Source organism: Crocodylus siamensis, chromosome 7, assembly GCF_052110815.1.
Source record: "Crocodylus siamensis isolate JL-2025a chromosome 7, ASM5211081v1, whole genome shotgun sequence".
In the NCBI taxonomy this organism is placed as follows: Eukaryota; Metazoa; Chordata; order Crocodylia; family Crocodylidae; genus Crocodylus; species Crocodylus siamensis.
Window position 1 is genome coordinate 16,817,095 of NC_143401.1, and position 12,159 is coordinate 16,829,253.

The 12,159-nt window shown below is 49.0% G+C and overlaps 1 protein-coding gene across 4 annotated transcripts in view; it reads right to left on the reverse strand.

Annotated features, from left to right (window-relative positions):
* EYA3 (EYA transcriptional coactivator and phosphatase 3) overlaps window positions 1–9,962 on the reverse strand; it is a 118,660-nt gene extending 108,698 nt beyond the window's left edge. For 2 of the 4 annotated variants that reach the window (XM_090056750.1, XM_090056748.1), the window contains exon 1: window positions 9,709–9,953. The gene's annotated coding sequence lies outside the window, so the exon portion shown is untranslated. Of the gene's footprint in view, window positions 1–9,708 lie in introns of all 4 variants that reach the window. The other 2 variants (XM_090056749.1, XM_090056751.1) reach the window with 2 other exon arrangements.
* Window positions 9,963–12,159: the final 2,197 nt, after the last annotated feature.

Sequence of the window (12,159 nt, forward strand, 5' to 3'; positions counted from 1 at the left end):
CAGGCTCACACTGTTTAACATCTTCATCAGTGACCTGGACGAGGGGGTTGAAAGCACATTGTCCAAGTTTGCTGACGACACTACGATGTGGGGCGAGGTGGGCACGCTTGAAGGGAGAGAAAGGCTGCAACTAGATTTAGACAGACTATAAAAGTGGGCAGAGAAGAATAGGATGGGGTTCAACGTAGACAAATGCAGGGTGCTGCACCTTGGGAGAAGGAATCCACAGCATACATACAGGCTGGGAAGTTCCCCTCTTGAAAGCACTAAGGCAGAAAGGGATCTTAGAGTCATTACTGACTCCAAGATGAACATGAGCCACCAATGCCAGACCGCAGCCAGCAAGGCCAGCCATACCTTGTTGTGTATCCAAAGATGCACCTCAAGCCAGTCCAGAGAGGTGATACTCCCCCCTCTATGTGACATTGGTCAGGCCGCAATTGGAGTACTGTGTCCAGTACTGGGAGCCACACTTTAAAAAGGATGTGGCCAGCCTGGAGAGAGTTCAGAGGAGGGCCATCCATTTGGTGAGAAGGCAGCAGGACAGGCCCTATGAGGAGAGACTGAGGGACCTGAACCTGTTCAGCCTTGGCAAGAGGAGGCTGAGGGGGGGGACCTGGTGGCTGCCTACAAACTCATCAGGGGAGACCATCAGCAAACAGGAAGAGCCCTAATCTCCCCAGCACCACATGGGGTGATGAGAAACAATGGTAATAAGATGATGGAGAACAGGGTTTAGGTTAGAGATCAGGAGGCAGTATTTTACAGTTAGGGTGGCCAGAATCTGAAACCAACTTCTTAGGGAAGTGGTCCTCACCCCTACCTTGGGTAAATTCAAAAAGAAGTTAGATGATCACCTGTCTGGGGTCTTGTGAACCCAGCATTCGTTCCTGTCTGTGGCAGGGGGTCAGGCTAGATGATCTGTTCAGGTCCTTCCTGATCCTAGCTACTACAATACTATGACCTAATGAGGGGGATAAGGCAAAATGCCATGTTTATTGATTATAATATTCAAAAGAGCACTCATACATACACACATACTCACTCTCAATCACTCTGCAGATGTTATAGTTACCAAAATCCATTGCTCAGTACTACACTAGGTGGCCAGCCTAGAGAGTACAAGATTAGAACCAGGGCATGTAGACACATCTGTGCTTCCAGGAAAGTTTTCAGAGTGTCCTCCCACTTCTCGCTGCTAAGTCTCTCTCCTTTATAGGGGTTATCAAGTTGGTGTTGGGTAACTGGTCTGCCTTTCCTGATTCTGTGGCTCCTTTGTCTGAAATCTCAGTACTTTTCCATCCTAACAAGCAGTTAGGCTCATGCATAATTGTCTTTAGGTGGTACTCTTCAATCATTCTGTTTACAACGTTGTTCCGTTATTGCTGGTGTGGGCTGTGTCCGGAGTCTTTAGCTCTGAGATGTTGCAGACTTTGTCTTCAATCTTGTCTCGTCTGCTTATCTTTATTCTTTGCCTGGTACAGACTGAATTCTTTAGTCACTCCACCATGATTCACCATTTGGTAACTTGCTTCCTGATATGTATCTTAGTTCTGCTCTTACCAATCACTCTACATTCATTCATCCAGACATCCAAGTATCATTAAAAAAAATACAAAAAGAAAGAAAGAATACTTGTTATTGTGTTTTTATATAGCAAAACAAGATATTAAAGTACAATAACAAGCTTAATTTATAATAGCAAACTTAAAATTGTTACATTGGGATGTGCACAGATCCACCGATATGACTGTGCCTCTGTCCCAAAGGTCCTAACTCTCATAATTGTCCTATTCACTGTAGTACTTAATGAGTAATAAAAATAAGCAGTCTTTAAAAGTAACCCTGAAACCGATATGTTTCTGTCCATAAAAGGGAAAGGAGAAACATACACAAAGATTATTAAAGCAAAGCTTGACACTATCTTGATGCTCCTACACGCATCTCTCGCTGTGTAGAATGGTTGCTTAAATTTTGCACACTAATGAGGCAGGTAGGCTTAAAAAAAAAAATCAAATTCACTTTGCACCATTACTGTTTTTTTGTTCACAATTCTCTCAGCTGGGAAACTGAAAATTTTGATTTTACTTTCAAATTCTCCTGCTCTTGCCTAACAAGGTAATAAATGAAAAAAAAATCTATAGATATTAGTTTGAATTTGTTCAAATACTAGTTCAGAGTCAGTTCTGGCCTGCCAAAATCCGTTTCACATGCACATACTGCATACATTTCTATTAACCCTATTAACAATTCACCTAATCACCAGAAACTATAAATTTAATTAAGTTACTATCACAATGTGTTTGTGCTGCTCTGTGTTCAGAGCAATGGGCCTGGTCTCTGGTTATGTTTAACTATAACTAGAGGTGCAATATCATCAGTCAATATCATACTGGCACTTATAAAAGGAAAATTGACAGGGGTGCACCAATAGAAAATATCTGGGCCGATACCAATCTGATTCTGATATGCAGCTGGGCAGCACAGAGACCAGCATCCAGCTGGTAAGCCTGTTGTGGTAGAGGGGATGAGAGGGGAGAAGGGGCGTAGAGGGCAAGGCAGATGTAGGCCCCTACGGTGAGGGAGCAGGGGTTGGGCAGGCAGCGCACAGCCAGGACTGAGCAGGGAACGGAGCCACAAGCACCTTACCCAGAAAGGCCTAGGGAGGGTGTGGTTGCCGCCACTACACACACCTGGGAGGGCATGGGGGGGGACACATGCCCCCATTTCTGCATGCGGGGCAAGGGCGGGCTGGGACCAGAGTGGCACTGAGCTTGGAGCACTCCTAGCTGGGTCATGAGGTGCTACAGGGATTTGGGAGCAGGGCTAAAGGGTCTGGGAGCACAGGTGGTATTCTCATCGATCCTCCCAGTCTCGGGCTATGGGCTGAGGAGGGAGAGGAGGATCCACATAGTCGACCAAAGACTGTGGCACTGGTGTCATCGTGAAGGCTTTGGCTTCCATGACCACAGCCCGCTCTTTGGCGAGAGAGGCAGTGAGCTGCTGGGAAGAGATGGCCTCCATCTCACTCCACTGGGCTTTAAACTAAGCCCACTGGGGGATGCGGGGACTACTGCCACTGCTGGCCCGCTGAGCAACCCTTGCAAAGGCAGCGGGCCAAGGCACTTAAGGGAGCACACCCTTGCCCCAGCTCTGGTACAATCTGTGGGCAAGGCATGAGCCCCCAAGGGGACACTTGCCTGCCTGTACACAAATGCCAGGAGCTTGGGGAACAAGCAGGAGGAGCTCGTCCTCCTGCCCTCCCTCACTATGGGGGGCTCAATCTGCACCCCTCCACACCTCTTCCCCCAAAACAGATTTATCAGTTGGATGCTGCTGTACTTCCATACTGGCCATTAGTATGGCTCATTAATAATCAGCTGAACCAATTAACAAACCAATGTGGCTCACTAATAATCAGCTACATGTATTGGCCCAAAAAATCTGTATTGGTGCACCCCTTTAACCTTTCCTTTGGTACATGGAGGCGGGGACTATTCATGCATTATAGAAATACTTCCATGAAATCCATTAACACAAACACTCTTAGATTCACAGAAGTTTAGGGCTGGAAGGGACCTGGTGAGATCAAGTCCAGCCCCCTGCTCTGGGCAGGAAACACCACTGGGGTCAAATAACCCAAGCATGGTATGCATCCAGTCTCCTTCTGAAAACCTCTAGGGTAGGTGCCTGCACCACCTCTGCTGGGAGTCTATTCCAGAGTCTGGGCACACGAACCATGAAGTTTTTCCTTGTATCCAGTCTGAAACCTTCTACAGGTTCATGACTGTTGCTCCTGGTTTTCCCCTAGAGCGCTTTGGTGAATAGCTGTTTACCTAGCCTCTGATACAGTTGTAAACTTCAACCAAATCCCCTTGAAGTCTTCTCTTTTCTAGGCTTAACAGTTCCATATCTGCCAGCCTTCCCTAGTATGGCTTGCTCTTCAGACCTTTAATCATGAGTGGCTCTTCTCTGAACTCTCTCAAGTTTCTCCACATCCTTCTTGAAGTGTGACACCTAGAACTGGACGCAGTACTCCAGCTGTGGCCTCATCAATACCGCATAGAGCAGGAGAACAACTTCCTTAGTTTTGCTTGATATGCATTGGTTGATGCATGCCAGTGTATTGTTTGCTCTGCTAAATGTAGCATTACACTGGTGGCTCATATTCATTTTATGGTCAATTATGACCCCCCCCCAGTCCCTTTTGGATGTGGTGCTAACTAGCGTAGCACCACCAAGTGTGTAAGTTTGTTGTGGATTTTTCCTCCCCAGATGGAGCACTTTATACTTCTCAGGGTTGAACTGCAACTGGTTCTGGTCCGCCCATCTAACTCATCTGTCTGGGTCCTCCTGGATTATCAGCCTGCTCTGATGCATAGCCACATTTCCCCAGAGCTTAGTGTCATTGGCAAATTTTGCCAGTGTGCCAGATCATTGATGAAGATGTTGAAAAGCACCAGTCCAAGTACCAAACCCTGGGAGACCCCACTGGCTACCACCTTCCATTAGGTTGACACAGATCCATCTATTAGTACTCTCTGGGTCTGAACCCACAGCCAGTTTCACACCCATCTGACCATTGAACTGTTGAGCCCACAGTTCCCTAGTTTTACCATGACAGCCTCATGGGACACCAAGTCAAAGGCCTTCCTAAAGTCTAAGTAAATGATGTTAACCTCATCTCCCTTATTCAGGTAGTGAATAACCTGGTCATAGGGGGAGATGAGATTAGTCATGTGTAGAAGTAATTAGCTTACTTGACTAGAAAAACAGACGAAGACCAGAACTGCTGATACTGCTTAATTCAGTTAAATGTTCTGAGATAAGGAATCCTGCACACCTTGGGTTATCTTGATATCTTGCCCTGTGCATAGATAGTTTGTTTAAGTAAACTTCCTAAATTTCTGTGTAATTTACTATTGTTTTGTTTCTCCAAGGTGTATTTTTTATCTCTTTCTCTGTCTGAAGTATAAATACGCTTGTAAACTTAGAGAGTCCGAGAAATCCTTTGAAACAGACAAGTGGGTGATTCCCCTTGCTGTATGAAATTCTCCCTGTGATCACAGTATAGCCTTAAATAAAGAAAAGCTGGCTCTGTCAGTTCTGATTCAACCACAACACGAAGTTTGATTTCTTCCACACATGTATGACCTACCCTGGACAAAACCATGGTGGCTGTTGTTCAAAATTTTGCCTTCTACTAGCGTATCTCATATGGACTCCTTGAGAAATTTTTTAAGGATTTTTCTTGGGGTTGAGGTCAGGCTGACTGGCCTGTAGTTCCCTGGGTCCTCTCTCCTCCCCTTCTTGAAGATGGGCACAACACTGGCCCTCTTCCAGTCTTCTTGGAACTCTTCTGAGTGCCACGAATTCCCAAAGATGTTCACCAGCGGTCCTGTGATTACTTCAGCCAGTTCTTTCAGCACTCTTGGATGGAGTTCATCCAGTCCTATTGACATATACATATCCAGCCACTTCAGCTGTTCTTTCACTAGCTCTACATTGACTATTGGTAGGTGATCATTCCTACTGTGACTATTCTGTGTTATATTTGCATTTGGTAGGCTATCACTCTTAGACTGGTGGAATACAAATGTGATGTACTCATTTAGAAGTTCAGTTTTCTCTTTGGTGTCAGTGATCAGATGTCCAGATGCACTATGCAGCAGTCCCATGCTTTCACTGGTTTTCCTCCTGTTACCTATGTACCTATAGAAGGACTTCTTATTGTCCTTGATTTAGGTCCCTCCCTTTCCTTTTCTAAACTGCACCCTACAGTTATGGGCCAATCTTATGTACTTCTCCTTGGGGCCAATTCCTAGCTTCCATTGTTGGTAAGCCTCCCTTTTCTTTTTCAGAAGATCTGCAACCTCCCTATAATTCACACAAGCAAAACCCAGTTTGTAAATGAATCATTGTCTCTTTTATATTAGAACCCAATTATCCTGAAACTAGATATTAAAGATGAAATATAGAAAGGTGTTAAGAATGATAGTAATCGATTATCCAGTTTTGCTACAACCAGTACTGCAAAATGCCAGAAGACAGACTGAGGGACTAAGAACTAGAGATGTATCAATAGACTGGTCCGTATTGTATCAGCACAAATAAAAGGAAAATTGACATTATCAGCAATCGGCTTTTTTTTGCTGACGTGACCTATAATGTCACCAATAAATGCATGCTGCAGCTATGTGCATGCACGTGGCCAGGAGTACAGCCCAACAGCTTGGAGACCAACAGCTGGCCAGTAAGTCTGTGGGGGGAAGGGGCACGGGGAAGCAGGCAGATCAAGGCCCCCATGGTAAGGGAGTAGAGCAGGGCAAGCTCTGCCCTGCCAGGGCAGGGTGCAGGGCAGAGCTGTGGGCAGCTCTGGCCACTCCGCATACACATGGGGGAGGCATGGGGGATATGTGTTCCCAGACCCATGCATGGGGTGAGGGCGGGCTGCCCACTGCAAGCTAGGACTGTGCTGGGCTCTTCCTGGTGAGAGGTGGAGGAGGAGGGGCTGGGCCAGGCAGCAGTGGCACTGGGAGTGGGGACTACTGCACGTTTTGGGGTGGCTGTAGGGAACTGGTAGGCAGGATCCCCTGGGAGGTAAGTTTGAGGGGAAAAAGGATTCCAGGAGAGATAGATGACTGTACGTTAAGGAGCCCCTTTTAAAGGGCACAGCAGCAAGCTATCCTGATGTCATAGAAAATTGGGAAGTGTAGCAGATCAGCCTGGCTGGATAGCAATCTCTTCAAGGAGTCAAAACTCAAAAAGCAATCCTACAAAAGGGGGGGTGGGGAAAATGTGATCATATCCCTAGGGAAGGGTATAAGGGTATTGCAAGGGCATTCAACGAGCAAATGAGCTTAGGTGACTCTTGGAATGAGTCTAGTTGGAAAGAGTGCAGCAGAGCACCACAAAATGACAAGGTGCCTGGGAAGCAAGACTTACGAGGAAAGGCTGAAAGTGCTAGGGTTATTTAGTCAGAAAAGAGAAGACAGAGCGAGATTTGATAACACTCTTCAAATACCTGAAGGATGATTATAAAGAAGATGGAAATGGAATTTTCTTTGTGGCCACAGGTGACAGGGCTTGAGAGTAATGGTCTCAAGCTCCTGCAGAAGAAATTTAGGTTTCAGATTAGAAGGAAGTTACTATGAGGGTGGTCAATCTTTGGAAAAGGCTGCCTAGAGAGATTATGGAATCTCCATCCTTGCTAATTTTCAAAAGCAAGACTGGACAGACACTTTACTGAGATGAGTTGCTCAGAAATAATCCTGTCTTCAGCAGGGGGGCTGAACTAGATAGCCTTGGGAGATAGATAACCACAAAAAAACAAAACCTCCAAAATGAGGTGACCTCTCCCTCCAACCATAGTGAACTGCTGGTGGTTGCTGCTGCTGTTTTGCCCTCCCTGCTGCCAGAGCCATTGCAGGAAACGTGGACAGGGAGGGAGAGAGGGACAGGGGATGGGTAGGAGAGCATCCCCCAGCTGTATTCCAAAACACTTTCCTCTGATAATGCACAACTGAGTCTTGGCAGATCCGCAAATTTTCTTTATAGAACTATTAATTTTTCTATACAGTTACAAAAAGAAGTCACCGAAAGAAAATAAACCATGACTGACCATAATGGATTATGCCAGAAGTCTGTCTAGTTTGGCATCCCATCTTTAACATAAGAAAGATGCAAGAAATCACAAGGTGATGCAAGACAGTCTGCTTCATAGCAATCTCATTTTAATCCCTGCTAGGTAGAGATCATCATAACCCATGATGCATGAAGCTGTTATTCCTTCAAAAAAGGTAGCATTAATTATTAAGTCTGGATAAAGATACCCCATCTCTTTTTCAATCTTGACATGTTCTCAATCTAAATAACAGCCTATAGCAATGAGTTTCACAGGCTACATGCTGTGCAGAAAAGTAATTCCTTTAATTAATTTAGAATATGCTATCCTTTACTTTTTCTGAATGTCTCCTTGCTTTCATATTTTATGACAGGGATAGCAGGTCCTATCTACCTTCACTGGACAACCTTTGACATGTTCAGAGTTAAAATAGTACAGCACCCAAGGTATTTTGCTACAGATTCAGAGGCACACATTCAGGCCTTACTCTGGATTTACACCAAGGACTGTGTCTTCAATTGATCAACTCTAAATAGATGTGCAGTCAGGACTGTGGAGCAGTGGCCAAAAGGATGGGAGCCACATCATTCTCTTGTACCCTGTTAGTCACAGAACCTGAAAAACTCTATGCTTGCCCAGAGTGTCATTTATGCTAAGAATGAACCTCTAACCTTTTCATTATACCCCCTTTTATCATAGAATCAAAGAAAATTAGGTCGTCAGCAGGTCATCTAGTCCAACCCCCTGATCAAAGCAAGACCAGATCCCCATACTAAATCATCCCAGATGAGGTTTTATCTAACCAGGTCTTAAAAACCTCCAAGGATGCAGATTCCACAACTGGATAACCTGTTCCAGTGTTTTACTACCCTCATGAAAGGGTTCTTCCCAATATCTAACCTAAACTTCTTTGGCTGCAACTTGAGACCATTGCACCTTGTTCTGTCAGCTGCCACCACTGAGAACAGTCCAGCTCCACCCTCTTTGGAATCCCTGTTCAGGGAGTTGAAAGTTGCTGTTAAATTCCCCCTCAGTCATCTCTTCTCCAGATTAAATAGCCCAGCTCCCTCAGCTGCTCTTCAGAAGTCATGTTCCCCACCTTCCTCATCATGTTTGTTGCCCTCTGCTGAACTCTCTCCAATTTGTCCACATCCTCTCTCTAGTGTGTATGTGTGTGTGTGTGGGGGGGGGGGGGTGCAAACCAACCACAGTACTCCAGATGTGGCCTTACCAGTGCAGAAGAATCATTTCCCTCAATCTGCTGGCAATGCTCCTGCTAATGCAGCCCAGTGTGGCATTAGCCTTCTTCACAACAGGAGCACACTGTTGTCTCATATTTCTCTTATTGTCCATTGCAACCCTCAGCTCCTTTTCTGCAGAGCTGCTGCCCAGCCAGTCAGCCCCCAGCCTGTCCCAGTGCATGGGATTGTTCCGTCTTAAGTGCAGGACTTTGCATTTGTCCTTGTTGAACCTCATGAGATTTATTTTGGCCCAATCCTCCAATTTGTCTAGGTCTCTCAATCCCACACCCACCCTCCAGCATCTCTACAACTTCCCCCAGCTTGGTGTCATCTTCTCCTAAAATAAAACCAAGTCTTCCAATTTCTGCCAGCCTTTTTAGGCCTATTATTACCATCACCATTATCTTTAAACTCCATCCTATCACATTATTTAGGAGACAAAAGTACCCAGGTAACTCCAGCGGAAACCACTCTTGTTGATTACTATAACAATGCAGCATTTGGCCATTTATTCTTCTTCCTACTTGTGCACATGAACATCATGGTTGCATTTTTCTTAAGACTGCTATACATAAAACTAAATTGTCCATTGAGCTGTTGACAGCAACAGGCAGGTACCCCCTACGCTGAAAACTCTCAGCATAGGGCTTTCTATTTGGAAACTGGGCAACGCATCACACACCTCCAGGCGCTGCTGCTGAAACCGATCTGCCAGCAGGTTTAGCAAACCAGGCCGGCGTCGAGCCCGTAAGCTGCCTGGGGAAGCGGGAGGTGAGGACAAATGTCCCGCCCGGTTCACAGCAGGGGCCGGGGGAGCGGGCGCGCGCGGAGCTGGCGAGTTACCTGCGGGCCCGGCCCGGCGGCGGGGTCGTGGCGGGCGGGAGGCCCGTCAGCTCTGCGCCACGAGAAGCCTGTAGGGCCGCGGCCGGCGGAGCGGCCTCTTACCGTGAGGCGGCGGCGCCGGAGCTGGCCCCGGGGGCGGGTCGCGCAGGGGACATGGCGGCTGCGGGCCGGCTCCAAGCGAGCCCGACTCGGAGCCCGAGCGGCGCGACCCGGAACCAGAACGAGAGCGCTAGCGGAAGTGACACTAACAAGCCCGAGTTCACCTCCGGCCACGGGAAGGGAGAGGAGCAGAGCTCCTTCCGGCCGGGGCGGGAAGAGGCTGGTGCGCGCGCAAACTCCCCGTTCCCGCTGCAGCCAGCTGCCATCACCCGGCTTCACCGCTAGATGTCGCGGCAGCTGCGTGGGGCAGGGCCCGGCGGAACGTGTGTGGCGCCCCAAGCGGCTGCAGGGCGCGGACACGTGTTACTCGTGTAACGCTGCTGCCGGGCCCCAGCGGGGGAGTAAGGGGCTGGGTTCAAATGGGTTGGCTCCAGCCCCGACCCAGAAACCTGGGGAAAATCACCCTTGTTGGGGGCGCAAAACGAGCAGCGCCCTCCCACGCAAGCGTTTTGGATACGAAGCTGAGTGCAAGAGCTATTAAATGGAAGAGCAAAATAAACCTTATCAAACATCCTAAGGATGAAATAACCCAGCAATTAAACAACGCTTCCAATGATCAAATCTCTATAATATTAAACTTAGAGTATTCGACTTCTGGAGGTTTTGCCGCTTTTAACTGCAAGCTCTGTTCGTGCGGGGGTTGCTACGGTGCCCAGTTTGGAGGGGGAAGAGTTTCTTCCTGGGTTGCTGGAGTCCCTGCTGCAGTGTGTTCCTGGGGTCTCTGCTGCCTCGGGGTCGTCACCTCAGGCTGGAGGTCACAGCCATGTGGAGTTGCTGCTGCTGCCCTGGGAGAGCTGCTCTGCCACCTCTAGGGATTGCCTATCGGGGTCTCCCCTCAGGATTTGCTGCTTCTGGGAGCGCTGGGTGGGGGCATATCCGCTGCTGAGGATCGCTGAGCACAGCCCTCTAGGATTTCAGCTCTGAAGCTTACTAGTGAGACATCTTCAGGTTTTGTTTACTAGCGAGGATTAACCAGCCTCAGCAGGAATGCCCTTAAAGAGTGACCCAAGCCCAAGCTGTCAGAGCTCCAATCACACCCTGAAGGTTTTTTTCCTTGGTCCTCAGAGGCCCTGCTGCTCCCCCACAGCTGTCATGGAAGCAGAGAGAGCACCCACAGGAGGCCCCGTGACCCACCATGCACCCGTGCAGTGTGATGGAAACCAGGAATTTTGTTGTGGAGGGAACGTTGTTGCGTGTTACGCAACATCGGATAATCCATGGAGCGTTGTGCAATGTCGGATGATCTGAATGGAGAGAAAGCTGATGCAGGAGCTTGCACTGCTAGTGGGGAGAGCTGGGCATGTGCTACAGAGATTTTCTGGGCCTGTACTGTTGGCCAATTTTTAAGGAGCCATATGGGCCGATACCGAACCGCTATGCAGCCAGGCAGCTGGGAGAGCAGTGTCAGGCTGGTAATTCTGGTGCAGGGTCGGGGTGGAGGGAGGGGCTGGGGCAGGGGGAGGGAAGGGGTGTGGGTGGGGAGGAAGATCAAGGCTCCTGCAGTGAGGGAGAGAGTGGGGTGGGGGCTGGGGCAGGTGCTGCTCAGCTGGGGTGGGAAGCGGGATGGAGCCATGAGCAAATCGTCTGAGAGGTGCAAGGTGGAGGCGGCTTCTGCCACTGCATGCACCCCAGGAGGGCATGGGAGCGTGTGCCCCTGAATCTGCACACAGGGCAGGGCAGGCTGCTGTTGGGGCCGGGGCTGCACCTGGCTCTTCTCAGCGGGGTGGCTGGGCCAGGCTGCACTCAGGGCAGGCAGCAGAGGCACTGGGAGGGGGATATGGGGGGGCTGCAGTCACCCCAAAATTCGCTGTAGCCCTCCCAGCGCTGCCGCCACCCACCCTGAGCGCAGCCCTGGACCAGCCCCGCCCCCACCAGGAAGAGCCTAGTACAGCTCTGGCCCCAGCCCCAGCAGCAGTCTGCCCCACCCCACATGCAGATGCAGGGGCATGCACCCCCCATGCCCTCCCGGGGTGTGTGCAGCAGCGGAAGCAGCCTCCCCTTCCCTCCCCCAGTCTCCCCAGACAAGCTGCTCGCACCTCTGTCCCAAGCCCTGCCCTGCAGCACCTGCCTCAGCCCCAGCCCCACTCTTTCTCACCACAGGGGCCTTCATCTGCCCCCCACATACCCCTTCCATCCCACCACCCCTTCCTCCACACAAGACTTACCAGCCTGGCACTGCCCTCCAAGTCACCGGGCTACGCTCCAGGCTCCATGCACAGGCCACTTATTGGCCATGTTATCGGCCATATCAGGCAAAAAAGTCAATTTCCAATACTGTCAATTTTCCCTATA